This window comes from Anopheles funestus, unplaced genomic scaffold, assembly GCF_943734845.2.
Source record: "Anopheles funestus unplaced genomic scaffold, idAnoFuneDA-416_04 scaffold_32_ctg1, whole genome shotgun sequence".
NCBI classification, from domain to species: domain Eukaryota; kingdom Metazoa; phylum Arthropoda; class Insecta; order Diptera; family Culicidae; genus Anopheles; species Anopheles funestus.
The window spans coordinates 124156-151143 of record NW_026045361.1 but is presented as its reverse complement, the minus strand read 5'-3'; the positions used below and the strand labels follow the sequence as shown (position 1 = coordinate 151143).

Genomic DNA, 26988 nt, shown 5'->3' with positions numbered 1-26988 from the left:
AAGGTGTCTTGGATAAGGTGTCTTGGCTAAGGTGTCTTGGCTAATGTGTCTCGGCTAAAGTGTCTTGGCTAAGGTGTCTTGGCTAAGGTGTCTTGGCTAAGGTGTCTTGGCTAATGTGTCTCGGCTAAGGTGTCTTGGCTAATGTGTCTTGGCTAAGGTGTCTCGGCTAATGTGTCTTGGCTAAGGTGTCTTGGCTAAGATGTCTTGGCTAAGGTGTCTTGGCTAATGTGTCTCGGCTAATGTGTCTTGGCTAAAGTGGCTTGGCTAATGTGTCTTGGCTAAAGTGTCTTGGCTAAGGTGTCTTGGCTAATGTGTCTCGGCTAAGGTGTCTTGGCTAAGGTGTCTTGGCTAAGGTGTCTTGGCTAAAGTGTCTTGGCTAAGGTGTCTTGGCTAAGGTGTCTTGGCTAAGGTGTCTTGGCTAAGGTGTCTTGGCTAATGTGTCTTGGCTAAGGTGTCTTGGCTAAGGTGTCTTGGCTAATGTGTCTTGGCTAAGGTGTCTTGGCTAATGTGTCTTGGCTAATGTGTCTTGGCTAAGGTGTCTTGGCTAAGGTGTCTTGGCTAAGGTGTCTTGGCTAAGGTGTCTTGGCTAATGTGTCTTGGCTAATGTGTCTCGGCTAAGGTGTCTTGGCTAATGTGTCTTGGCTAAGGTGTCTTGGCTAAGGTGTCTTGGCTAATGTGTCTCGGCTAAGTTGTCGTGGCTAAGGTGTCTTGGCTAATGTGTCTTGGCTAAAGTGTCTTGGCTAAGGTGTCTTGGCTAATGTGTCTTGGCTAATGTGTCTTGGCTAATGTGTCTCGGCTAAGGTGTCTTGGCTAATGTGTCTTGGCTAAGGTGTCTTGGCTAATGTGTCTTGGCTAATGTGTCTTGGCTAAGGTGTCTTGGCTAAGGTGTCTTGGCTAATGTGTCTCGGCTAAGGTGTCTTGGCTAAGGTGTCTTGGCTAAGGTGTCTTGGCTAAGGTGTCTTGGCTAAGGTGTCTTGGCTAAGGTGTCTTGGCTAAGGTGTCTTGGCTAATGTGTCTTGGCTAATGTGTCTCGGCTAAGGTGTCTTGGCTAAGGTGTCTTGGCTAATGTGTCTTGGCTAAGGTGTCTTGGCTAAGGTGTCTCGGCTAATGTGTCTTGGCTAAGGTGTCTTGGCTAAGGTGTCTTGGCTAATGTGTCTTGGCTAAGGTGTCTCGGCTAAGGTGTCTTGGCTAATGTGTCTCGGCTAAGGTGTCTTGGCTAATGTGTCTTGGCTAAGGTGTCTTGGCTAAGGTGTCTTGGCTAAAGTGTCTTGGCTAAGGTGTCTTGGCTAAGGTGTCTTGGCTAAGGTGTCTTGGCTAAGGTGTCTTGGCTAATGTGTCTTGGCTAAGGTGTCTCGGCTAATGTGTCTTGGCTAAGGTGTCTTGGCTAATGTGTCTTGGCTAAGGTGTCTCGGCTAATGTGTCTTGGCTAAGGTGTCTTGGCTAAGGTGTCTTGGCTAAGGTGTCTTGGCTAAGGTGTCTTGGCTAAGGTGTCTTGGCTAATGTGTCTCGGCTAATGTGTCTTGGCTAAGGTGTCTTGGCTAAGGTGTCTTGGCTAATGTGTCTTGGCTAAGGTGTCTTGGCTAATGTGTCTCGGCTAATGTGTCTTGGCTAATGTGTCTTGGCTAATGTGTCTTGGCTAAGGTGTCTTGGCTAAGGTGTCTTGGCTAATGTGTCTTGGCTAAAGTGTCTTGGCTAAGGTGTCTTGGCTAAGGTGTCTTGGCTAAGGTGTCTTGGCTAAGGTGTCTTGGCTAATGTGTCTCGGCTAATGTGTTTTGGCTAAAGTGTCTTGGCTAAGGTGTCTTGGCTAATGTGTCTCGGCTAAGGTGTCTTGGCTAAGGTGTCTTGGCTAAGGTGTCTCGGCTAATGTGTCTTGGCTAAGGTGTCTTAGCTAAGGTGTCTTGGCTAATGTGTTTTGGCTAAGGTGTCTTGGCTAATGTGTCTTGGCTAAGGTGTCTCGGCTAATGTGTCTTGGCTAAGGTGTCTTGGCTAAGGTGTCTTGGCTAAGGTGTCTTGGATAAGGTGTCTTGGCTAAGGTGTCTCGGCTAATGTGTCTTGGCTAAGGTGTCTTGGCTAAGGTGTCTTGGCTAAGGTGTCTTGGCTAAGGTGTCTTGGCTAAGGTGTCACGGCTAATGTGTCTTGGCTAATGTGTCTTGGCTAAGGTGTCTTGGCTAATGTGTCTCGGCTAAAGTGTCTTGGCTAAGGTGTCTTGGCTAGGGTGTCTTGGCTAAGGTGTCTTGGCTAATGTGTCTCGGCTAAGGTGTCTTGGCTAAGGTGTCTTGGCTAATGTGTCTCGGCTAAAGTGTCTTGGCTAAGGTGTCTTGGCTAGGGTGTCTTGGCTAAGGTGTCTTGGCTAATGTGTCTCGGCTAAGGTGTCTTGGCTAATGTGTCTTGGCTAAGGTGTCTCGGCTAATGTGTCTTGGCTAAGGTGTCTTGGCTAATGTGTCTCGGCTAATGTGTCTTGGCTAAAGTGTCTTGGCTAAGGTGTCTTGGCTAATGTGTCTCGGCTAAGGTGTCTTGGCTAAGGTGTCTTGGCTAAGGTGTCTCGGCTAATGTGTCTTGGCTAAGGTGTCTTGGCTAAGGTGTCTTGGCTAAGGTGTCTTGGATAAGGTGTCTTGGCTAAGGTGTCTTGGCTAATGTGTCTTGGCTAAAGTGTCTTGGCTAAGGTGTCTTGGCTAATGTGTCTCGGCTAAGGTGTCTTGGCTAAGGTGTCTTGGCTAAGGTGTCTCGGCTAATGTGTCTTGGCTAAGGTGTCTTAGCTAAGGTGTCTTGGCTAATGTGTTTTGGCTAAGGTGTCTTGGCTAAGGTGTCTCGGCTAATGTGTCTTGGCTAAGGTGTCTTGGCTAAGGTGTCTTGGCTAAGGTGTCTTGGATAAGGTGTCTTGGCTAAGGTGTCTTGGCTAATGTGTCTCGGCTAAAGTGTCTTGGCTAAGGTGTCTTGGCTAAGGTGTCTTGGCTAATGTGTCTCGGCTAAGGTGTCTTGGCTAATGTGTCTTGGCTAAGGTGTCTCGGCTAATGTGTCTTGGCTAAGGTGTCTTGGCTAAGGTGTCTTGGCTAAGGTGTCTTGGATAAGGTGTCTTGGCTAAGGTGTCTTGGCTAAGGTGTCTTGGCTAAAGTGTCTTGGCTAAGGTGTCTTGGCTAATGTGTCTCGGCTAAGGTGTCTTGGCTAAGGTGTCTTGGCTAAGGTGTCTCGGCTAATGTGTCTTGGCTAAGGTGTCTTAGCTAAGGTGTCTTGGCTAATGTGTTTTGGCTAAGGTGTCTTGGCTAATGTGTCTTGGCTAAGGTGTCTTGGCTAATGTGTCTTGGCTAAGGTGTCTTGGCTAAGGTGTCTTGGCTAAGGTGTCTTGGATAAGGTGTCTTGGCTAAGGTGTCTCGGCTAATGTGTCTTGGCTAAGGTGTCTTGGCTAAGGTGTCTTGGCTAAGGTGTCTTGGATAAGGTGTCTTGGCTAAGGTGTCTTGGCTAATGTGTCTCGGCTAAAGTGTCTTGGCTAAGGTGTCTTGGCTAAGGTGTCTTGGCTAAGGTGTCTTGGCTAATGTGTCTCGGCTAAGGTGTCTTGGCTAATGTGTCTTGGCTAAGGTGTCTCGGCTAATGTGTCTTGGCTAAGGTGTCTTGGCTAAGGTGTCTTGGCTAAGGTGTCTTGGCTAATGTGTCTCGGCTAATGTGTCTTGGCTAAAGTGGCTTGGCTAATGTGTCTTGGCTAAAGTGTCTTGGCTAAGGTGTCTTGGCTAATGTGTCTCGGCTAAGGTGTCTTGGCTAAGGTGTCTTGGCTAAGGTGTCTCGGCTAAAGTGTCTTGGCTAAGGTGTCTTGGCTAAGGTGTCTTGGCTAATGTGTCTCGGCTAGGGTGTCTTGGCTAAGGTGTCTTGGCTAAGGTGTCTCGGCTAATGTGTCTTGGCTAAGGTGTCTTGGCTAAGGTGTCTTGGCTAAGGTGTCTTGGATAAGGTGTCTTGGCTAAGGTGTCTTGGCTAATGTGTCTCGGCTAAAGTGTCTTGGCTAAGGTGTCTTGGCTAAGGTGTCTTGGCTAAGGTGTCTTGGCTAATGTGTCTCGGCTAAGGTGTCTTGGCTAATGTGTCTTGGCTAAGGTGTCTCGGCTAATGTGTCTTGGCTAAGGTGTCTTGGCTAATGTGTCTCGGCTAAAGTGTCTTGGCTAAGGTGTCTTGGATGAGGTGTCTTTCCTAAGGTGTCTTGGCTAATGTTTCTCGGCTAAAGTGTCTTGGCTAAGGTGTCTTGGCTAAGGTGTCTTGGCTAAGGTGTCTTGGCTAATGTGTCTCGGCTAAGGTGTCTTGGCTAATGTGTCTTGGCTAAGGTGTCTCGGCTAATGTGTCTTGGCTAAGGTGTCTTGGCTAATGTGTCTCGGCTAATGTGTCTTGGCTAAGGTGTCTTGGCTAAGGTGTCTTGGCTAAGGTGTCTTGGCTAATGTGTCTCGGCTAATGTGTCTTGGCTAAAGTGGCTTGGCTAATGTGTCTTGGCTAAAGTGTCTTGGCTAAGGTGTCTTGGCTAATGTGTCTCGGCTAAGGTGTCTTGGCTAAGGTGTCTTGGCTAAGGTGTCTCGGCTAATGTGTCTTGGCTAAGGTGTCTTGGCTAAGGTGTCTTGGCTAAGGTGTCTTGGATAAGGTGTCTTGGCTAAGGTGTCTTGGCTAATGTGTCTCGGCTAAAGTGTCTTGGCTAAGGTGTCTTGGCTAAGGTGTCTTGGCTAAGGTGTCTTGGCTAATGTGTCTCGGCTAAGGTGTCTTGGCTAATGTGTCTTGGCTAAGGTGTCTCGGCTAATGTGTCTTGGCTAAGGTGTCTTGGCTAATGTGTCTTGGCTAAGGTGTCTCGGCTAATGTGTCTTGGCTAAGGTGTCTTGGCTAAGGTGTCTTGGCTAAGGTGTCTTGGATAAGGTGTCTTGGCTAAGGTGTCTTGGCTAATGTGTCTTGGCTAAAGTGTCTTGGCTAAGGTGTCTTGGCTAATGTGTCTCGGCTAAGGTGTCTTGGCTAAGGTGTCTTGGCTAAGGTGTCTCGGCTAATGTGTCTTGGCTAAGGTGTCTTAGCTAAGGTGTCTTGGCTAATGTGTTTTGGCTAATGTGTCTTGGCTAATGTGTCTTGGCTAAGGTGTCTCGGCTAATGTGTCTTGGCTAAGGTGTCTTGGCTAAGGTGTCTTGGCTAAGGTGTCTTGGATAAGGTGTCTTGGCTAAGGTGTCTCGGCTAATGTGTCTTGGCTAAGGTGTCTTGGCTAAGGTGTCTTGGCTAAGGTGTCTTGGCTAAGGTGTCTTGGCTAAGGTGTCTCGGCTAATGTGTCTTGGCTAAGGTGTCTTGGCTAAGGTGTCTTGGCTAAGGTGTCTCGGCTAATGTGTCTTGGCTAAGGTGTCTTGGCTAAGGTGTCTTGGCTAAGGTGTCTTGGCTAAGGTGTCTTGGCTAATGTGTCTTGGCTAATGTGTCTCGGCTAAAGTGTCTTGGCTAAGGTGTCTTGGCTAACGTGTCTTGGCTAAGGTGTCTTGGCTAATGTGTCTCGGCTAAGGTGTCTTGGCTAATGTGTCTTGGCTAAGGTGTCTCGGCTAATGTGTCTTGGCTAAGGTGTCTTGGCTAAGGTGTCTTGGCTAAGGTGTCTTGGATAAGGTGTCTTGGCTAAGGTGTCTTGGCTAATGTGTCTTGGCTAAAGTGTCTTGGCTAAGGTGTCTTGGCTAATGTGTCTCGGCTAAGGTGTCTTGGCTAAGGTGTCTTGGCTAAGGTGTCTCGGCTAATGTGTCTTGGCTAAGGTGTCTTAGCTAAGGTGTCTTGGCTAATGTGTTTTGGCTAAGGTGTCTTGGCTAATGTGTCTTGGCTAAGGTGTCTCGGCTAATGTGTCTTGGCTAAGGTGTCTTGGCTAAGGTGTCTTGGCTAAGGTGTCTTGGATAAGGTGTCTTGGCTAAGGTGTCTCGGCTAATGTGTCTTGGCTAAGGTGTCTTGGCTAAGGTGTCTTGGCTAAGGTGTCTTGGCTAAGGTGTCTTGGCTAAGGTGTCTTGGCTAAGGTGTCTTGGCTAATGTGTCTTGGCTAAGGTGTCTTGGCTAAGGTGTCTTGGCTAAGGTGTCTTGGCTAATGTGTCTCGGCTAAGGTGTCTTGGCTAATGTGTCTTGGCTAAGGTGTCTCGGCTAATGTGTCTTGGCTAAGGTGTCTTGGCTAAGGTGTCTTGGCTAAGGTGTCTTGGCTAATGTGTCTCGGCTAATGTGTCTTGGCTAAAGTGGCTTGGCTAATGTGTCTTGGCTAAAGTGTCTTGGCTAAGGTGTCTTGGCTAATGTGTCTTGGCTAAGGTGTCTTGGCTAATGTGTCTTGGCTAAAGTGTCTTGGCTAAGGTGTCTTGGCTAATGTGTCTCGGCTAAGGTGTCTTGGCTAAGGTGTCTTGGCTAAGGTGTCTCGGCTAATGTGTCTTGGCTAAGGTGTCTTGGCTAAGGTGTCTTGGCTAAGGTGTCTTGGATAAGGTGTCTTGGCTAAGGTGTCTTGGCTAATGTGTCTCGGCTAAAGTGTCTTGGCTAAGGTGTCTTGGCTAAGGTGTCTTGGCTAAGGTGTCTTGGCTAATGTGTCTCGGCTAAGGTGTCTTGGCTAATGTGTCTTGGCTAAGGTGTCTCGGCTAATGTGTCTTGGCTAAGGTGTCTTGGCTAATGTGTCTTGGCTAAGGTGTCTCGGCTAATGTGTCTTGGCTAAGGTGTCTTGGCTAAGGTGTCTTGGCTAAGGTGTCTTGGATAAGGTGTCTTGGCTAAGGTGTCTTGGCTAATGTGTCTTGGCTAAAGTGTCTTGGCTAAGGTGTCTTGGCTAATGTGTTTTGGCTAAGGTGTCTTGGCTAAGGTGTCTTGGCTAAGGTGTCTCGGCTAATGTGTCTTGGCTAAGGTGTCTTAGCTAAGGTGTCTTGGCTAATGTGTTTTGGCTAATGTGTCTTGGCTAATGTGTCTTGGCTAAGGTGTCTCGGCTAATGTGTCTTGGCTAAGGTGTCTTGGCTAAGGTGTCTTGGCTAAGGTGTCTTGGATAAGGTGTCTTGGCTAAGGTGTCTCGGCTAATGTGTCTTGGCTAAGGTGTCTTGGCTAAGGTGTCTCGGCTAAGGTGTCTTGGCTAAGGTGTCTTGGCTAAGGTGTCTCGGCTAATGTGTCTTGGCTAAGGTGTCTTGGCTAAGGTGTCTTGGCTAAGGTGTCTCGGCTAATGTGTCTTGGCTAAGGTGTCTTGGCTAAGGTGTCTTGGCTAAGGTGTCTTGGCTAAGGTGTCTTGGCTAATGTGTCTTGGCTAATGTGTCTCGGCTAAAGTGTCTTGGCTAAGGTGTCTTGGCTAACGTGTCTTGGCTAAGGTGTCTTGGCTAATGTGTCTCGGCTAAGGTGTCTTGGCTAATGTGTCTTGGCTAAGGTGTCTCGGCTAATGTGTCTTGGCTAAGGTGTCTTGGCTAAGGTGTCTTGGCTAAGGTGTCTTGGATAAGGTGTCTTGGCTAAGGTGTCTTGGCTAATGTGTCTTGGCTAAAGTGTCTTGGCTAAGGTGTCTTGGCTAATGTGTCTCGGCTAAGGTGTCTTGGCTAAGGTGTCTTGGCTAAGGTGTCTCGGCTAATGTGTCTTGGCTAAGGTGTCTTAGCTAAGGTGTCTTGGCTAATGTGTTTTGGCTAAGGTGTCTTGGCTAATGTGTCTTGGCTAAGGTGTCTCGGCTAATGTGTCTTGGCTAAGGTGTCTTGGCTAAGGTGTCTTGGCTAAGGTGTCTTGGATAAGGTGTCTTGGCTAAGGTGTCTCGGCTAATGTGTCTTGGCTAAGGTGTCTTGGCTAAGGTGTCTTGGCTAAGGTGTCTTGGATAAGGTGTCTTGGCTAAGGTGTCTTGGCTAATGTGTCTCGGCTAAAGTGTCTTGGCTAAGGTGTCTTGGCTAAGGTGTCTTGGCTAAGGTGTCTTGGCTAATGTGTCTCGGCTAAGGTGTCTTGGCTAATGTGTCTTGGCTAAGGTGTCTCGGCTAATGTGTCTTGGCTAAGGTGTCTTGGCTAAGGTGTCTTGGCTAAGGTGTCTTGGCTAATGTGTCTCGGCTAATGTGTCTTGGCTAAAGTGGCTTGGCTAATGTGTCTTGGCTAAAGTGTCTTGGCTAATGTGTCTTGGCTAATGTGTCTTGGCTAATGTGTCTTGGCTAAGGTGTCTTGGCTAAGGTGTCTTGGCTAAGGTGTCTTGGATAAGGTGTCTTGGCTAAGGTGTCTCGGCTAATGTGTCTTGGCTAAGGTGTCTTGGCTAAGGTGTCTTGGCTAAGGTGTCTTGGCTAAGGTGTCTTGGCTAAGGTGTCTTGGATAAGGTGTCTTGGCTAAGGTGTCTCGGCTAAAGTGTCTTGGCTAAGGTGTCTTGGCTAAGGTGTCTTGGCTAATGTGTCTCGGCTAGGGTGTCTTGGCTAAGGTGTCTTGGCTAAGGTGTCTCGGCTAATGTGTCTTGGCTAAGGTGTCTTGGCTAAGGTGTCTTGGCTAAGGTGTCTTGGATAAGGTGTCTTGGCTAAGGTGTCTTGGCTAATGTGTCTCGGCTAAAGTGTCTTGGCTAAGGTGTCTTGGCTAAGGTGTCTTGGCTAAGGTGTCATGGCTAATGTGTCTCGGCTAAGGTGTCTTGGCTAATGTGTCTTGGCTAAGGTGTCTCGGCTAATGTGTCTTGGCTAAGGTGTCTTGGCTAATGTGTCTCGGCTAAAGTGTCTTGGCTAAGGTGTCTTGGATGAGGTGTCTTGGCTAAGGTGTCTTGGCTAATGTGTCTCGGCTAAAGTGTCTTGGCTAAGGTGTCTTGGCTAAGGTGTCTTGGCTAAGGTGTCTTGGCTAATGTGTCTCGGCTAAGGTGTCTTGGCTAAGGTGTCTTGGCTAATGTGTCTCGGCTAAAGTGTCTTGGCTAAGGTGTCTTGGCTAAGGTGTCTTGGCTAAGGTGTCTTGGCTAATGTGTCTCGGCTAAGGTGTCTTGGCTAATGTGTCTTGGCTAAGGTGTCTCGGCTAATGTGTCTTGGCTAAGGTGTCTTGGCTAATGTGTCTCGGCTAAAGTGTCTTGGCTAAGGTGTCTTGGATGAGGTGTCTTGGCTAAGGTGTCTTGGCTAATGTGTCTCGGCTAAAGTGTCTTGGCTAAGGTGTCTTGGCTAAGGTGTCTTGGCTAAGGTGTCTTGGCTAATGTGTCTCGGCTAAGGTGTCTTGGCTAATGTGTCTTGGCTAAGGTGTCTCGGCTAATGTGTCTTGGCTAAGGTGTCTTGGCTAATGTGTCTCGGCTCATGTGTCTTGGCTAAGGTGTCTTGGCTAAGGTGTCTTGGCTAAGGTGTCTTGGCTAAGGTGTCTTGGCTAATGTGTCTCGGCTAATGTGTCTTGGCTAAAGTGGCTTGGCTAATGTGTCTTGGCTAAAGTGTCTTGGCTAAGGTGTCTTGGCTAATGTGTCTCGGCTAAGGTGTCTTGGCTAAGGTGTCTTGGCTAAGGTGTCTCGGCTAATGTGTCTTGGCTAAGGTGTCTTGGCTAAGGTGTCTTGGCTAAGGTGTCTTGGATAAGGTGTCTTGGCTAAGGTGTCTTGGCTAATGTGTCTCGGCTAAAGTGTCTTGGCTAAGGTGTCTTGGCTAATGTGTCTCGGCTAAGGTGTCTTGGCTAATGTGTCTTGGCTAAGGTGTCTCGGCTAATGTGTCTTGGCTAAGGTGTCTTGGCTAAGGTGTCTTGGCTAAGGTGTCGTGGCTAAAGTGTCTTGGCTAGGGTGTCTTTTCTAATGTATCTTGGCTAAGGTGTCTTGGCTAAGGTGTCTTGGCTAATGTGTCTTTGCTAAGGTGTCTTGGATAAGGTGTCTTGGCTAATGTGTCTTGGCTAAAGTGTCTTGGCTAAGGTGTCTTTTCTAAGGTGTCTTGGCTAAGGTGTCTTGGCTAAGGTGTCTTGGATAAGGTGTCTTGGCTAAGGTGTCTTGGCTAATGTGTCTCGGCTAAAGTGTCTTGGCTAAGGTGTCTTGGCTAAGGTGTCTTGGCTAAGGTGTCTTGGCTAATGTGTCTCGGCTAAGGTGTCTTGGCTAATGTGTCTTGGCTAAGGTGTCTTGGATAAGGTGTCTTGGCTAAGGTGTCTTGGCTAATGTGTCTCGGCTAAGGTGTCTTGGCTAAGGTGTCTTGGCTAAGGTGTCTTGGCTAAGGTGTCTTGGCTAATGTGTCTCGGCTAAGGTGTCTTGGCTAATGTGTCTTGGCTAAGGTGTCTCGGCCAATGTGTCTTGGCTAAGGTGTCTTGGCTAAGGTGTCTTGGCTAATGTGTCTCGGCTAATGTGTCTTGGCTAATGTGTCTTGGCTAAGGTGTCTTAGCTAAGGTGTCTTGGCTAATGTGTCTTGACTAAAGTGTCTTGGCTAATGTGTCTCGGCTAAAGTGTCTTGGCTAAGGTGTCTTGGCTAAGGTGTCTTGGCTAAGGTGTCTTGGCTAAGGTGTCTTGGCTAATGTGTCTCGGCTAATGTGTCTTGGCTAAGGTGTCTTGGCTAAGGTGTCTTGGCTAATGTGTCTCGGCTAATGTGTCTTGGCTAAGGTGTCTTGGCTAATGTGTCTTGGCTAATGTGTTTTGGCTAAGGTGTCTTGGCTAAGGTGTCTTGGCTAATGTGTCTTGGCTAATGTGTCTTGGCTAATGTGTCTCGGCTAAGGTGTCTTGGCTAATGTGTCTTGGCTAATGTGTCTTGGCTAAGGTGTCTTGGCTAATGTGTCTCGGCTAAAGTGTCTCGGCTTAGGTGTCTTGGCTAAGGTGTCTTGGCTAAGGTGTCTCGGCTAATGTGTCTCGGCTTAGGTGTCTTGGCTAAGGTGTCTTGGCTAAGGTGTCTCGGCTAATGTGTCTTGGCTAAGGTGTCTTGGCTAAGGTGTCTTGGCTAATGTGTCTCGGCTAATGTGTCTTGGCTAATGTGTCTTGGCTAAGGTGTCTTGGCTAAGGTGTCTTGGCTAATGTGTCTTGACTAAAGTGTCTTGGCTAATGTGTCTCGGCTAAAGTGTCTTGGCTAAGGTGTCTTGGCTAAGGTGTCTTGGCTAAGGTGTCTTGGCTAAGGTGTCTTGGCTAAGGTGTCTTGGCTAATGTGTCTCGGCTAATGTGTCTTGGCTAAGGTGTCTTGGCTAAGGTGTGTTGGCTAATGTGTCTCGGCTAAAGTGTCTTGGCTAAGGTGTCTTGGCTAAGGTGTCTTGGCTAAGGTGTCTTGGCTAATGTGTCTCGGCTAAGGTGTCTTGGCTAATGTGTCTTGGCTAAGGTGTCTCGGCTAATGTGTCTTGGCTAAGGTGTCTTTGCTAAGGTGTCTTGGCTAAGGTGTCTTGGCTAATGTGTCTCGGCTAATGTGTCTTGGCTAAAGTGGCTTGGCTAATGTGTCTTGGCTAAAGTGTCTTGGCTAAGGTGTCTTGGCTAATGTGTCTCGGCTTAGGTGTCTTGGCTAAGGTGTCTTGGCTAAGGTGTCTCGGCTAATGTGTCTTGGCTAAGGTGTCTTGGCTAAGGTGTCTTGGCTAATGTGTCTCGGCTAATGTGTCTTGGCTAATGTGTCTTGGCTAAGGTGTCTTGGCTAAGGTGTCTTGGCTAATGTGTGTTGACTAAAGTGTCTTGGCTAATGTGTCTCGGCTAAAGTGTCTTGGCTAAGGTGTCTTGGCTAAGGTGTCTTGGCTAAGGTGTCTTGGCTAAGGTGTCTCGGCTAATGTGTCTTGGCTAAGGTGTCTTGGCTAAGGTGTCTTGGCTAAGGTGTCTTGGCTAATGTGTCTCGGCTAATGTGTCTTGGCTAAAGTGGCTTGGCTAATGTGTCTTGGCTAATGTGTCTCGGCTAAGGTGTCTTGGCTAATGTGTCTTGGCTAAGGTGTCTCGGCTAATGTGTCTTGGCTAAGGTGTCTTGGCTAATGTGTCTCGGCTAAAGTGTCTTGGCTAAGGTGTCTTGGATGAGGTGTCTTGGCTAAGGTGTCTTGGCTAATGTGTCTCGGCTAAAGTGTCTTGGCTAAGGTGTCTTGGCTAAGGTGTCTTGGCTAAGGTGTCTTGGCTAATGTGTCTCGGCTAAGGTGTCTTGGCTAATGTGTCTTGGCTAAGGTGTCTCGGCTAATGTGTCTTGGCTAAGGTGTCTTGGCTAATGTGTCTCGGCTAATGTGTCTTGGCTAAGGTGTCTTGGCTAAGGTGTCTTGGCTAAGGTGTCTTGGCTAATGTGTCTCGGCTAATGTGTCTTGGCTAAAGTGGCTTGGCTAATGTGTCTTGGCTAAGGTGTCTTGGCTAAGGTGTCTTGGCTAATGTGTCTCGGCTAAGGTGTCTTGGCTAAGGTGTCTTGGCTAAGGTGTCTCGGCTAATGTGTCTTGGCTAAGGTGTCTTGGCTAAGGTGTCTTGGCTAATGTGTCTTGGCTAAGGTGTCTCGGCTAATGTGTCTTGGCTAAGGTGTCTTGGCTAATGTGTCTCGGCTAAAGTGTCTTGGCTAAGGTGTCTTGGATGAGGTGTCTTGGCTAAGGTGTCTTGGCTAATGTGTCTCGGCTAAAGTGTCTTGGCTAAGGTGTCTTGGCTAAGGTGTCTTGGCTAAGGTGTCTTGGCTAATGTGTCTCGGCTAAGGTGTCTTGGCTAATGTGTCTTGGCTAAGGTGTCTCGGCTAATGTGTCTTGGCTAAGGTGTCTTGGCTAATGTGTCTCGGCTAATGTGTCTTGGCTAAGGTGTCTTGGCTAAGGTGTCTTGGCTAAGGTGTCTTGGCTAATGTGTCTCGGCTAATGTGTCTTGGCTAAAGTGGCTTGGCTAATGTGTCTTGGCTAAAGTGTCTTGGCTAAGGTGTCTTGGCTAATGTGTCTCGGCTAAGGTGTCTTGGCTAAGGTGTCTTGGCTAAGGTGTCTCGGCTAATGTGTCTTGGCTAAGGTGTCTTGGCTAAGGTGTCTTGGCTAAGGTGTCTTGGATAAGGTGTCTTGGCTAAGGTGTCTTGGCTAATGTGTCTCGGCTAAAGTGTCTTGGCTAAGGTGTCTTGGTAAAGGTGTCTTGGCTAAGGTGTCTTGGCTAATGTGTCTCGGCTAAGGTGTCTTGGCTAATGTGTCTTGGCTAAGGTGTCTCGGCTAATGTGTCTTGGCTAAGGTGTCTTGGCTAATGTGTCTTGGCTAAGGTGTCTCGGCTAATGTGTCTTGGCTAAGGTGTCTTGGCTAAGGTGTCTTGGCTAAGGTGTCTTGGATAAGGTGTCTTGGCTAAGGTGTCTTGGCTAATGTGTCTTGGCTAAAGTGTCTTGGCTAAGGTGTCTTGGCTAATGTGTCTCGGCTAAGGTGTCTTGGCTAAGGTGTCTTGGCTAAGGTGTCTCGGCTAATGTGTCTTGGCTAAGGTGTCTTAGCTAAGGTGTCTTGGCTAATGTGTTTTGGCTAATGTGTCTTGGCTAATGTGTCTTGGCTAAGGTGTCTCGGCTAATGTGTCTTGGCTAAGGTGTCTCGGCTAATGTGTCTTGGCTAAGGTGTCTTGGCTAAGGTGTCTTGGCTAATGTGTCTCGGCTAAAGTGTCTTGGCTAAGGTGTCTTGGTAAAGGTGTCTTGGCTAAGGTGTCTTGGCTAATGTGTCTCGGCTAAGGTGTCTTGGCTAATGTGTCTTGGCTAAGGTGTCTCGGCTAATGTGTCTTGGCTAAGGTGTCTTGGCTAATGTGTCTTGGCTAAGGTGTCTCGGCTAATGTGTCTTGGCTAAGGTGTCTTGGCTAAGGTGTCTTGGCTAAGGTGTCTTGGATAAGGTGTCTTGGCTAAGGTGTCTTGGCTAATGTGTCTTGGCTAAAGTGTCTTGGCTAAGGTGTCTTGGCTAATGTGTCTCGGCTAAGGTGTCTCGGCTAATGTGTCTTGGCTAAGGTGTCTCGGCTAATGTGTCTTGGCTAAGGTGTCTTGGCTAATGTGTCTCGGCTAATGTGTCTTGGCTAAGGTGTCTTGGCTAAGGTGTCTTGGCTAAGGTGTCTTGGCTAATGTGTCTCGGCTAATGTGTCTTGGCTAAAGTGGCTTGGCTAATGTGTCTTGGCTAAAGTGTCTTGGCTAAGGTGTCTTGGCTAATGTGTCTCGGCTAAGGTGTCTTGGCTAAGGTGTCTTGGCTAAGGTGTCTTGGATAAGGTGTCTTGGCTAAGGTGTCTCGGCTAATGTGTCTTGGCTAAGGTGTCTTGGCTAAGGTGTCTCGGCTAAGGTGTCTTGGCTAAGGTGTCTTGGCTAAGGTGTCTCGGCTAATGTGTCTTGGCTAAGGTGTCTTGGCTAAGGTGTCTTGGCTAAGGTGTCTCGGCTAATGTGTCTTGGCTAAGGTGTCTTGGCTAAGGTGTCTTGGCTAAGGTGTCTTGGCTAAGGTGTCTTGGCTAATGTGTCTTGGCTAATGTGTCTCGGCTAAAGTGTCTTGGCTAAGGTGTCTTGGCTAACGTGTCTTGGCTAAGGTGTCTTGGCTAATGTGTCTCGGCTAAGGTGTCTTGGCTAATGTGTCTTGGCTAAGGTGTCTCGGCTAATGTGTCTTGGCTAAGGTGTCTTGGCTAAGGTGTCTTGGCTAAGGTGTCTTGGATAAGGTGTCTTGGCTAAGGTGTCTTGGCTAATGTGTCTTGGCTAAAGTGTCTTGGCTAAGGTGTCTTGGCTAATGTGTCTCGGCTAAGGTGTCTTGGCTAAGGTGTCTTGGCTAAGGTGTCTCGGCTAATGTGTCTTGGCTAAGGTGTCTTAGCTAAGGTGTCTTGGCTAATGTGTTTTGGCTAAGGTGTCTTGGCTAATGTGTCTTGGCTAAGGTGTCTCGGCTAATGTGTCTTGGCTAAGGTGTCTTGGCTAAGGTGTCTTGGCTAAGGTGTCTTGGATAAGGTGTCTTGGCTAAGGTGTCTCGGCTAATGTGTCTTGGCTAAGGTGTCTTGGCTAAGGTGTCTTGGCTAAGGTGTCTTGGATAAGGTGTCTTGGCTAAGGTGTCTTGGCTAATGTGTCTCGGCTAAAGTGTCTTGGCTAAGGTGTCTTGGCTAAGGTGTCTTGGCTAAGGTGTCTTGGCTAATGTGTCTCGGCTAAGGTGTCTTGGCTAATGTGTCTTGGCTAAGGTGTCTCGGCTAATGTGTCTTGGCTAAGGTGTCTTGGCTAAGGTGTCTTGGCTAAGGTGTCTTGGCTAATGTGTCTCGGCTAATGTGTCTTGGCTAAAGTGGCTTGGCTAATGTGTCTTGGCTAAAGTGTCTTGGCTAATGTGTCTTGGCTAATGTGTCTTGGCTAATGTGTCTTGGCTAAGGTGTCTTGGCTAAGGTGTCTTGGCTAAGGTGTCTTGGATAAGGTGTCTTGGCTAAGGTGTCTCGGCTAATGTGTCTTGGCTAAGGTGTCTTGGCTAAGGTGTCTTGGCTAAGGTGTCTTGGCTAAGGTGTCTTGGCTAAGGTGTCTTGGATAAGGTGTCTTGGCTAAGGTGTCTTGGCTAATGTGTCTTGGCTAAAGTGTCTTGGCTAAGGTGTCTTGGCTAATGTGTCTCGGCTAAGGTGTCTTGGCTAAGGTGTCTTGGCTAAGGTGTCTCGGCTAAAGTGTCTTGGCTAAGGTGTCTTGGCTAAGGTGTCTTGGCTAATGTGTCTCGGCTTAGGTGTCTTGGCTAAGGTGTCTTGGCTAAGGTGTCTCGGCTAATGTGTCTTGGCTAAGGTGTCTTGGCTAAGGTGTCTTGGCTATGGTGTCTTGGATAAGGTGTCTTGGCTAAGGTGTCTTGGCTAATGTGTCTCGGCTAAAGTGTCTTGGCTAAGGTGTCTTGGCTAAGGTGTCTTGGCTAAGGTGTCTTGGCTAATGTGTCTCGGCTAAGGTGTCTTGGCTAATGTGTCTTGGCTAAGGTATCTCGGCTAATGTGTCTTGGCTAAGGTGTCTTGGCTAATGTGTCTCGGCTAAAGTGTCTTGGCTAAGGTGTCTTGGATGAGGTGTCTTGGCTAAGTTGTCTTGGCTAATGTGTCTCGGCTAAAGTGTCTTGGCTAAGGTGTCTTGGCTAAGGTGTCTTGGCTAAGGTGTCTTGGCTAATGTGTCTCGGCTAAGGTGTCTTGGCTAATGTGTCTTGGCTAAGGTGTCTCGGCTAATGTGTCTTGGCTAAGGTGTCTTGGCTAATGTGTCTCGGCTAATGTGTCTTGGCTAAGGTGTCTTGGCTAAGGTGTCTTGGCTAAGGTGTCTTGGCTAATGTGTCTCGGCTAATGTGTCTTGGCTAAAGTGGCTTGGCTAATGTGTCTTGGCTAAAGTGTCTTGGCTAAGGTGTCTTGGCTAATGTGTCTCGGCTAAGGTGTCTTGGCTAAGGTGTCTTGGCTAAGGTGTCTCGGCTAATGTGTCTTGGCTAAGGTGTCTTGGCTAAGGTGTCTTGGCTAAGGTGTCTTGGATAAGGTGTCTTGGCTAAGGTGTCTTGGCTAATGTGTCTCGGCTAAAGTGTCTTGGCTAAGGTGTCTTGGCTAAGGTGTCTTGGCTAAGGTGTCTTGGCTAATGTGTCTCGGCTAAGGTGTCTTGGCTAATGTGTCTTGGCTAAGGTGTCTCGGCTAATGTGTCTTGGCTAAGGTGTCTTGGCTAAGGTGTCTTGGCTAAGGTGTCGTGGCTAAAGTGTCTTGGCTAGGGTGTCTTTTCTAATGTATCTTGGCTAAGGTGTCTTGGCTAAGGTGTCTTGGCTAATGTGTCTTTGCTAAGGTGTCTTGGCTAAGGTGTCTTGGCTAATGTGTCTTGGCTAAAGTGTCTTGGCTAAGGTGTCTTGGCTAAGGTGTCTTGGCTAAGGTGTCTTGGCTAAGGTGTCTTGGATAAGGTGTCTTGGCTAAGGTGTCTTGGCTAATGTGTCTCGGCTAAAGTGTCTTGGCTAAGGTGTCTTGGCTAAGGTGTCTTGGCTAAGGTGTCTTGGCTAATGTGTCTCGGCTAAGGTGTCTTGGCTAATGTGTCTTGGCTAAGGTGTCTTGGATAAGGTGTCTTGGCTAAGGTGTCTTGGCTAATGTGTCGCGGCTAAAGTGTCTTGGCTAAGGTGTCTTGGCTAAGGTGTCTTGGCTAAGGTGTCTTGGCTAATGTGTCTCGGCTAAGGTGTCTTGGCTAATGTGTCTTGGCTAAGGTGTCTCGGCTAATGTGTCTTGGCTAAGGTGTCTTGGCTAAGGTGTCTTGGCTAATGTGTCTCGGCTAATGTGTCTTGGCTAATGTGTCTTGGCTAAGGTGTCTTAGCTAAGGTGTCTTGGCTAATGTGTCTTGACTAAAGTGTCTTGGCTAATGTGTCTCGGCTAAAGTGTCTTGGCTAAGGTGTCTTGGCTAAGGTGTCTTGGCTAAGGTGTCTTGGCTAAGGTGTCTTGGCTAATGTGTCTCGGCTAATGTGTCTTGGCTAAGGTGTCTTGGCTAAGGTGTCTTGGCTAATGTGTCTCGGCTAATGTGTCTTGGCTAAGGTGTCTTGGCTAATGTGTCTTGGCTAATGTGTTTTGGCTAAGGTGTCTTGGCTAATGTGTCTTGGCTAATGTGTCTTGGCTAATGTGTCTTGGCTAATGTGTCTCGGCTAAGGTGTCTTGGCTAATGTGTCTTATCTAATGTGTCTTGGCTAAGGTGTCTTGGCTAAGGTGTCTTGGCTAATGTGTCTCGGCTAAGGTGTCTTGGCTAATGTGTCTTGGCTAAGGTGTCTCGGCTAATGTGTCTTGGCTAAGGTGTCTTGGCTAAGGTGTCTTGGCTAATGTGTCTTGGCTAAGGTGTCTCGGCTAATGTGTCTTGGCTAAGGTGTCTTGGCTAAGGTGTCTTGGCTAAGGTGTCTTGGCTAATGTGTCTCGGCTAATGTGTCTCGGCTAATGTGTCTTGGCTAAAGTGGCTTGGCTAATGTGTCTTGGCTAAAGTGTCTTGGCTAAGGTGTCTTGGCTAATGTGTCTCGGCTAAGGTGTCTTGGCTAATGTGTCTCGGCTTAGGTGTCTTGGCTAAGGTGTCTTGGCTAAGGTGTCTCGGCTAATGTGTCTTGGCTAAGGTGTCTTGGCTAAGGTGTCTTGGCTAAGGTGTCTTGGCTAATGTGTCTTGGCTAATGTGTCTCGGCTAATGTGTCTTGGCTAAAGTGGCTTGGCTAATGTGTCTTGGCTAAAGTGTCTTGGCTAAGGTGTCTTGGCTAATGTGTCTCGGCTTAGGTGTCTTGGCTAAGGTGTCTTGGCTAAGGTGTCTCGGCTAATGTGTCTTGGCTAAGGTGTCTTGGCTAAGGTGTCTTGGCTAATGTGTCTCGGCTAATGTGTCTTGGCTAATGTGTCTTGGCTAAGGTGTCTTGGCTAAGGTGTCTTGGCTAATGTGTCTTGACTAAAGTGTCTTGGCTAATGTGTCTTGGCTTAAGTGTCTTGGCTAAGGTGTCTTGGCTAAGGTGTCTTGGCTAATGTGTCTTGGCTAAGGTGTCTCGGCTAATGTGTCTTGGCTAAGGTGTCTTGGCTAAGGTGTCTTGGCTAAGGTGTCTTGGCTAATGTGTCTCGGCTAATGTGTCTCGGCTAATGTGTCTTGGCTAAAGTGGCTTGGCTATTGTGTCTTGGCTAAAGTGTCTTGGCTAAGGTGTCTTGGCTAATGTGTCTCGGCTAAGGTGTCTTGGCTAAGGTGTCTTGGCTAAGGTGTCTCGGCTAATGTGTCTTGGCTAAGGTGTCTTGGCTAAGGTGTCTTGGCTAAGGTGTCTTGGATAAGGTGTCTTGGCTAAGGTGTCTTGGCTAATGTGTCTCGGCTAAAGTGTCTTGGCTAAGGTGTCTTGGCTAAGGTGTCTTGGCTAAGGTGTCTTGGCTAATGTGTCTCGGCTAAGGTGTCTTGGCTAATGTGTCTTGGCTAAGGTGTCTCGGCTAATGTGTCTTGGCTAAGGTGTCTTGGCTCAGGTGTCTTGGCTAAGGTGTCTTGGATAAGGTGTCTTGGCTAAGGTGTCTTGGCTAAGGTGTCTCGGCTAAAGTGTCTTGGCTAAGGTGTCTTGGCTAAGGTATCTTGGCTAAGGTGTCTTGGCTAATGTGTCTCGGCTAAGGTGTTTTGGCTAATGTGTCTTGGCTAAGGTGTCTTGGATAAGGTGTCTTGGCTAAGGTGTCTTGGCTAATGTGTCTCGGCTAAAGTATCTTGGCTAAGGTGTCTTGGCTAAGGTGTCTTGGCTAAGGTGTCTTGGCTAATGTGTCTCGGCTAAGGTGTCTTGGCTAATGTGTCTTGGCTAAGGTGTCTCGGCTAATGTGTCTTGGCTAAGGTGTCTTGGCTAAGGTGTCTTGGCTAATGTGTCTCGGCTAATGTGTCTTGGCTAATGTGTCTTGGCTAAGGTGTCTTGGCTAAGGTGTCTTGGCTAATGTGTCTTGACTAAAGTGTCTTGGCTAATGTGTCTCGGCTAAAGTGTCTTGGCTAAGGTGTCTTGGCTAAGGTGTCTTGGCTAAAGTGTCTTGGCTAAGGTGTCTTGGCTAAGGTGTCTTGGCTAATGTGTCTCGGCTAATGTGTCTTGGCTAAGGTGTCTTGGCTAAGGTGTCTTGGCTAAAGTGTCTCGGCTAATGTGTTTTGGCTAAGGTGTCTTGGCTAAGGTGTCTTGGCTAATGTGTCTTGGCTAAGGTGTCTTGGCTAATGTGTCTCGGCTAAGGTGTCTTGGCTAATGTGTCTTGGCTAATGTGTCTTGGCTAAGGTGTCTTGGCTAATGTGTCTCGGCTAAAGTGTCTCGGCTTAGGTGTCTTGGCTAAGCTGTCTTGGCTAAGGTGTCTCGGCTAATGTGTCTCGGCTTTGGTGTCTTGGCTAAGGTGTCTTGGCTAAGGTGTCTCGGCTAATGTGTCTTGGCTAAGGTGTCTCGGCTAAGGTGTCTTGGCTAATGTGTCTCGGCTTATGTGTCTTGGCTAATGTGTCTTGGCTAAGGTGTCTTGGCTAAGGTGTCTTGGCTAATGTGTCTTGACTAAAGTGTCTTGGCTAATGTGTCTCGGCTAAAGTGTCTTGGCTAAGGTGTCTTGGCTAAGGTGTCTTGGCTAAGGTGTCTTGGCTAAGGTGTCTTGGCTAATGTGTCTCGGCTAATGTGTCTTGGCTAAGGTGTCTTGGCTAAGGTGTCTTGGCTAATGTGTCTCGGCTAAAGTGTCTTGGCTGAGGTGTCTTGGCTAAGGTGTCTTGGCTAAGGTGTCTTGGCTAATGTGTCTCGGCTAAGGTGTCTTGGCTAATGTGTCTTGGCTAAGGTGTCTCGGCTAATGTGTCTTGGCTAAGGTGTCTTTGCTAAGGTGTCTTGGCTAAGGTGTCTTGGCTAATGTGTCTCGGCTAATGTGTCTTGGCTAAAGTGGTTTGGCCAATGTGTCTTGGCTAAAGTGTCTTGGCTAAGGTGTCTTGGCTAATGTGTCTTGGCTTAGGTGTCTTGGCTAAGGTGTCTTGGCTAAGGTGTCTCGGCTAATGTGTCTTGGCTAAGGTGTCTTGGCTAAGGTGTCTTGGCTAATGTGTCTCGGCTAATGTGTCTTGGCTAATGTGTCTTGGCTAAGGTGTCTTGGCTAAGGTGTCTTGGCTAATGTGTCTTGACTAAAGTGTCTTGGCTAATGTGTCTCGGCTAAAGTGTCTTGGCTAAGGTGTCTTGGCTAAGGTGTCTTGGCTAAGGTGTCTTGGCTAAGGTGTCTTGGCTAATGTGTCTCGGCTAATGTGTCTTGGCTAAGGTGTCTTGGCTAAGGTGTCTTGGCTAATGTGTCTCGGCTAATGTGTCTTGGCTAAGGTGTCTTGGCTAATGTGTCTTGGCTAATGTGTTTTGGCTAAGGTGTCTTGGCTAAGGTGTCTTGGCTAATGTGTCTTGGCTAATGTGTCTTGGCTAATGTGTCTCGGCTAAGGTGTCTTGGCTAATGTGTCTTGGCTAATGTGTCTTGGCTAAGGTGTCTTGGCTAATGTGTCTCGGCTAAAGTGTCTTGGCTAAGGTGTCTTGGCTAAGGTGTCTTGGCTAAGGTGTCTTGGCTAAGGTGTCTCGGCTAAGGTGTCTTGGCTAAGGTGTCTTGGCTAATGTGTCTTGGCTAAGGTGTCTTGGCTAATGTGTCTCGGCTAAGGTGTCTTGGCTAAGGTGTCTTGGCTAAGGTGTCTTGGCTAAAGTGTCTTGGCTTAGGTGTCTTGGCTAAGGTGTCTTGGCTAATGTGTCTCGGCTAAGGTGTCTTGGCTAAGGTGTCTTGGCTAATGTGCCTTGGCTAATGTGTCTTGGCTAATGTGTCTTGGCTAAGGTGTCTTGGCTAAGGTGTCTTGGCTAATGTGTCTTGGCTAAGGTGTCTTGGCTAAGGTGTCTCGGCTAAGGTGTCTTGGCTAAGGTGTCTCGGCTAAGGTGTCTTGGCTAAGGTGTCTTGGCTAATGTGTCTTGGCTAAAGTGTCTTGGCTAATGTGTCTTGGCTAAGGTGTCTTGGCTAAGGTGTCTTGGCTAAGGTGTCTTGGCTAATGTATCTCGGCTAAGGTGTCTTGGCTAAGGTGTCTTGGCTAAGGTGTCTTGGCTAATGTGTCTTGGCTAAAGTGTCTTGGTTTAGGTGTCTTGGCTAAGGTGTCTCGGCTAAGGTGTCTTGGCTAAGGTGTCTTGGCTAATGTGTCTTGGCTAATGTGTCTTGGCTTAAGTGTCTTGGCTAATGTGTCTTGGCTAAGGTGTCTTGGCTAATGTGTCTTGGCTAAGGTGTCTGGGCTAAGGTGTCTTGGCTAATGTGTCTTGGCTAAAGTGTCTTGGCTAATGTTTCTCGGCTAAAGTGTCTTGGCAAAGGTGTCTTGGCTAAGGTGTCTTGGCTAAGGTGTCTTGGCTAAGGTGTCTTGGCTAATGTGTCTTGGCTAATGTGTCTTGGCTAATGTGTCTCGGCTAAGGTGTCTTGGCTAATGTGTCTTGGCTAATGTGTCTTGGCTAAGGTGTCTCGGCTAAGGTGTCTCGGCTAAAGTGTCTTGGCTAATGTGTCTCGGCTAAGGTGTCTTGGCTAATGTGTCTTGGCTAAGGTGTCTTGGCTAAGGTGTCTTGGCTAAGGTGTCTTGGCTAATGTGTCTTGGCAAAGGTGTCTTGGCTAATGTGTCTCGGCTAAGGTGTCTTGGCTAAGGTGTCTTGGCTAATGTGTCTTGGCTAATGTGTCTTGGCTAAAGTGTCTTGGCTTAGGTGTCTTGGCTAAGGTGTCTTGGCTAATGTGTCTCGGCTAATGTGTCTTGGCTAAGGTGTCTTGGCTAAGGTGTCTTGGCTAATGTGTCTTGGCTAAAGTGTCTTGGCTTAGGTGTCTTGGCTAAAGTGTCTTGGCTTAGGTGTCTTGGCTAAGGTGTCTTGGCTAAGGTGTCTCGGCTAAGGTGTCTTGGCTAAGGTGTCTTGGCTAATGTGTCTTGGCTAAAGTGTCTTGGCTAATGTGTCTTGGCTAAGGTGTCTCGGCTAAGGTGTCTTGGCTAAGGTGTCTTGGCTAAGGTGTCTTGGCTAATGTGTCTCGGCTAAGGTGTCTTGGCTAAGGTGTCTTGGCTAAGGTGTCTTGGCTAATGTGTCTTGGCTAAAGTGTCTTGGCTTAGGTGTCTTGGCTAATGTGTCTCGGCTAAGGTGTCTTGGCTAAAGTGTCTTGGCTAAGGTGTCTTGGCTAAGGTGTCTTGGCGAAGGTGTCTTGGCTAAGGTGTCTTGGCTAATGTGTCTTGGCTAATGTGTCTTGGCTAAGGTGTCTTGGCTAATGTGTCTCGGCAAAGGTGTTTTGGCTAATGTGTCTCGGCTAAGGTGTCTTGGCTAAGGTGTCTTGGCTAAGGTGTCTTGGCTAATGTGTCTCGGCTAAGGTGTCTTGGCTAAGGTGTCTTGGCTAAGGTGTCTTGGCTAATGTGTCTTGGCTAAAGTGTCTTGGCTTAGGTGTCTTGGCTAATGTGTCTCGGCTAAGGTGTCTTGGCTAAGGTGTCTTGGCTAATGTGTCTCGGCTAAGGTGTCTCGGCTAAGGTGTCTTGGCTAAGGTGTCTTGGCTAATGTGTCTTGGCTAATGTGTCTTGGCTAAAGTGTCTTGGCTAAGGTGTCTTGGCTAAGGTGTCTTGGCTAATGTGTCTTGGCTAAGGTGTCTTGGCTAATGTGTCTCGGCTAAGGTGTCTTGGCCAAGGTGTCTTGGCTAATGTGTCTTGGCTAATGTGTCTTGGCTTGGGTGTCTTTGCTACGGTGTCTTGGCTAATGTGTCTCGGCTAAGGTGTCTTGGCTAAGGTGTCTTGGCTAATGTGTCTTGGCTAATGTGTCTTGGCTAAAGTGTCTTGGCTAAGGTGTCTTGGCGAAGGTGTCTTGGCTAATGTGTCTTGGCTAAGGTGTCTTGGCTAAGGTGTCTCGGCTAAGGTGTCTTGGCTAAGGTGTCTCGGCTAAGGTGTCTTGGCTAAGGTGTCTTGGCTAATGTGTCTTGGCTAAAGTGTCTTGGCTAAGGTGTCTTGGCTAAGGTGTCTTGGCTAAGGTGTCTTGGCTAAGATGTCTTGGCTAAGGTGTCTTGGCTAATGTGTCTCGGATAAGGTGTCTTGGCTAAGGTGTCTTGGCTAAGGTGTCTTGGCTAATGTGTCTTGGCTAAAGTGTCTTGGCTTAGGTGTCTTGGCTAATGTGTCTCGGCTAAGGTGTCTTGGCTAAGGTGTCTTGGCTAATGTGTCTCGGCTAAAGTGTCTTGGCTTAGGTGTCTTGGCTAATGTGTCTTGGCTAAAGTGTCTTGGCTAATGTGTCTTGGCTAATGTGTCTTGGCTAAAGTGTCTTGGCTTAGGTGTCTTGGCTAAGGTGTATTGGCTAATGTGTCTTGGCTAAGGTGTCTTGGCTAAGGTGTCTCGGCTAAGGTGTCTTGGCCAATGTGTCTTGGCTAAAGTGTCTTGGCTAATGTGTCTTGGCTAAGGTGTCTTGGCTAAGGTGTCTTGGCTAAGGTGTCTTGGCTAAGGTGTCTTGGCTAATGTGTCTCGGCTAAGGTGTCTTGGCTAATGTGTCTCGGCTAAGGTGTCTTGGCTAAGGTGTCTTGGCTAATGTGTCTCGGCTAAGGTGTCTTGTCTAAGGTGTCTTGGCTAATGTGTCATGGCTAATGTGTCTTGGCTAAGGTGTCTCGGCTAAGGTGTCTTGGCTAATGTGTCTTGGCTAAGGTGTCTTGGCTAATGTGTCTCGGCTAAGGTGTCTTGGCTAAGGTGTCTTGGCTAATGTGTCTTGGCTAATGTGTCTTGGCTAAAGTGTCTTGGCTTAGGTGTCTTGGCTAAGGTGTCTTGGCTAATGTGTCTCGGCTAAGGTGTCTTGGCTAAGGTGTCTTGGCTAATGTGTCTTGGCTAATGTGTCTTGGCTAAAGTGTCTTGGCTTAGGTGTCTTGGCTAAGGTGTCTTGGCTAATGTGTCTTGGCTAAGGTGTCTTGGCTAAGGTGTCTTGGCTAAGGTGTCTTGGCTAAGGTGTCTTGGCTAATGTGTCTCGGCTAAGGTGTCTTGGCTAAGGTGTCTTGGCTAAGGTGTCTTGGCTAATGTGTCTTGGCTAAAGTGTCTTGGCTAATGTGTTTTGGCTAATGTGTCTCGGCTAATGTGTCTTGGCTAAAGTGTCTCGGCTTAGGTGTCTTGGCTAAGGTGTCTTGGCTAATGTGTCTCGGCTAAGGTGTCTCGGCTAAGGTGTCTTGGCTAAGGTGTATTGGCTAATGTGTCTTGGTTAAAGTGTCTTGGCTAAGGTGTCTTGGCTAAGGTGTCTTGGCTAAGGTGTCTTGGCTAAGGTGTCTTGGCTAATGTGTCTCGGCTAAGGTGTCTTGGCTAATGTGTCTTGGCTAAGGTGTCTTGGCTAAGGTGTCTTGGCTAATGTGTCTTGGCTAAAGTGTCTTGGCTAAGGTGTCTTGGCTAAGGTGTCTTGGCTAAGGTGTCTTGGCTAAGGTGTCTTGGCTAATGTGTCTTGGCTAATGTGTCTTGGCTAAGGTGTCTTGGCTAATGTGTCTCGGCTAAGGTGTCTTGGCTAATGTGTCTTGGCTAAAGTGTCTTGGCTAAGGTGTCTTGGCTAAGGTGTCTTGGCGAAGGTGTCTTGGCTAAGGTGTCTTGGCTAAGGTGTCTTGGCTAAGGTGTCTTGGCTAAGGTGTCTTGGCTAATGTGTCTCGGCAAAGGTGTCTTGGCTAATGTGTCTTGGCTAAGGTGTCTTGGCTAATGCGTCTTGGCTAAGGTGTCTTGGCTAAGGTGTCTTGGCTAATGTGTCTTGGCTAATGTGTCTCGGCTAATGTGTCTTGGCTAAGGTGTCTTGGCTAAGGTGTCTTGGCTAATGTGTCTTGGCTAAAGTGTCTTGGCTTAGGTGTCTTGGCTAAGGTGTCTTGGCTAAGGTGTCTTGGCTAAGGTGTCTTGGCTAATGTGTCTCGGCTAAGGTGTCTTGGCTAATGTGTCTTGGCTAAAGTGTCTTGGCTAAGGTGTCTTGGCTAAGGTGTCTTGGCGAAGGTGTCTTGGCTAAGGTGTCTTGGCTAATGTGTCTTGGCTAATGTGTCTTGGCTAAGGTGTCTTGGCTAATGTGTCTCGGCAAAGGTGTTTTGGCTAATGTGTCTTGGCAAAGGTGTCTTGGCTAAGGTGTCTTGGCTAAGGTGTCTTGGCTAATGTGTCTTGGCTAAGGTGTCTTGGCCAATGTGTCTTGGCTAAAGTGTCTTGGCTAATGTGTCTTGGCTAAGGTGTCTTGGCTAAGGTGTCTTGGCTAAGGTGTCTTGGCTAAGGTGTCTTGGCTAATGTGTCTCGGCTAAGGTGTCTTGGCTAATGTGTTTCGGCTAAGGTGTCTTGGCTAAGGTGTCTTGGCTAATGTGTCTCGGCTAAGGTGTCTTGGCTAAGGTGTCTTGGCTAATGTGTCTTGGCTAATGTGTCTTGGTCAAGGTGTCTCGGCTAAGGTGTCTTGGCTAATGTGTCTTGGCTAAGGTGTCTTGGCTAATGTGTCTCGGCTAAGGTGTCTTGGCTAAGGTGTCTTGGCTAATGTGTCTTGGCTAATGTGTCTTGGCTAAAGTGTCTTGGCTTAGGTGTCTTGGCTAAGGTGTCTTGGCTAATGTGTCTCGGCTAAGGTGTCTTGGCTAAGGTGTCTTGGCTAATGTGTCTTGGCTAATGTGTCTTGGCTAAAGTGTCTTGGCTTAGGTGTCTTGGCTAAGGTGTCTTGGCTAATGTGTCTTGGCTAAGGTGTCTTGGCTAAGGTGTCTTGGCTAAGGTGTCTTGGCTAACGTGTCTTGGCTAATGTGTCTCGGCTAAGGTGTCTTGGCTAAGGTGTCTTGGCTAAGGTGTCTTGGCTAATGTGTCTTGGCTAAAGTGTCTTGGCTTAGGTGTCTTGGCTAATGTGTCTTGGCTAATGTGTCTTGGCTAAAGTGTCTCGGCTTAGGTGTCTTGGCTAAGGTGTCTTGGCTAATGTGTCTCGGCTAAGGTGTCTCGGCTAAGGTGTCTTGGCTAAGGTGTATTGGCTAATGTGTCTTGGTTAAAGTGTCTTGGCTAAGGTGTCTTGGCTAAGGTGTCTTGGCTAAGGTGTCTTGGCTAAGGTGTCTTGGCTAATGTGTCTTGGCTAAGGTGTCTTGGCTAAGGTGTCTTGGCTAAGGTGTCTTGGCTAAGGTGTCTTGGCTAAAGTGTCTTGGCTAAGGTGTCTTGGCTAAGGTGTCTTGGCTAAGGTGTCTTGGCTAAGGTGTCTTGGCTAATGTGTCTTGGCTAATGTGTCTTGGCTAAGGTGTCTTGGCTAATGTGTCTCGGCTAAGGTGTCTTGGCTAATGTGTCTTGGCTAAAGTGTCTTGGCTAAGGTGTCTTGGCTAAGGTGTCTTGGCGAAGGTGTCTTGGCTAAGGTGTCTTGGCTAATGTGTCTTGGCTAATGTGTCTTGGCTAAGGTGTCTTGGCTAATGTGTCTCGGCAAAGGTGTCTTGGCTAATGTGTCTTGGCTAAGGTGTCTTGGCTAATGTGTCTTGGCTAAGGTGTCTTGGCTAAGGTGTCTTGGCTAATGTGTCTTGGCTAATGTGTCTCGGCTAATGTGTCTTGGCTAAGGTGTCTTGGCTAAGGTGTCTTGGCTAATGTGTCTTGGCTAAAGTGTCTTGGCTTAGGTGTCTTGGCTAAGGTGTCTTGGCTAAGGTGTCTTGGCTTATGTGTCTTGGCTAAGGTGTCTTGGCTAAGGTGTCTTGGCTAGTGTGTCTTGGCTAAGGTGTCTTGGCTGAAGTGTCTTGGCTAAGGTGTCTTGGCATATGTGTCTCGGCTAAGGTGTCTTGGCTAATGTGTCTTGGCTAATGTGTCTCGGCTAAGGTGTCTTGGCTATTGTGTCTCGGCTAAGGTGTCTTGGCTATTGTGTCTTGGCTAAAGTGTCTTGGTTAAGGGGTCTTGGCTAAGGTGTCTT

At 48.1% G+C, this 26988-nt stretch overlaps 1 long non-coding RNA gene across 2 annotated transcripts in view; it reads left to right on the top strand.

The window, feature by feature from the left end:
* The window catches only part of LOC125774577 (uncharacterized), a 37840-nt gene extending 19764 nt beyond the window's left edge, over positions 1–18076 (top strand). The window contains exons 1-5 of one of the 2 annotated variants that reach the window (XR_007421060.1): positions 667–1375; positions 8600–8711; positions 8936–9047; positions 11764–12673; positions 17686–18076. This is a non-coding gene — a long non-coding RNA (uncharacterized LOC125774577). Of the gene's footprint in view, positions 1–666; positions 1376–8599; positions 8712–8935; positions 9048–11175; positions 12674–17685 lie in introns of those variants that run through there. The other variant, XR_007421061.1, reaches the window with a different exon arrangement.
* The last annotated feature ends 8912 nt before the right edge of the window (positions 18077–26988 follow it).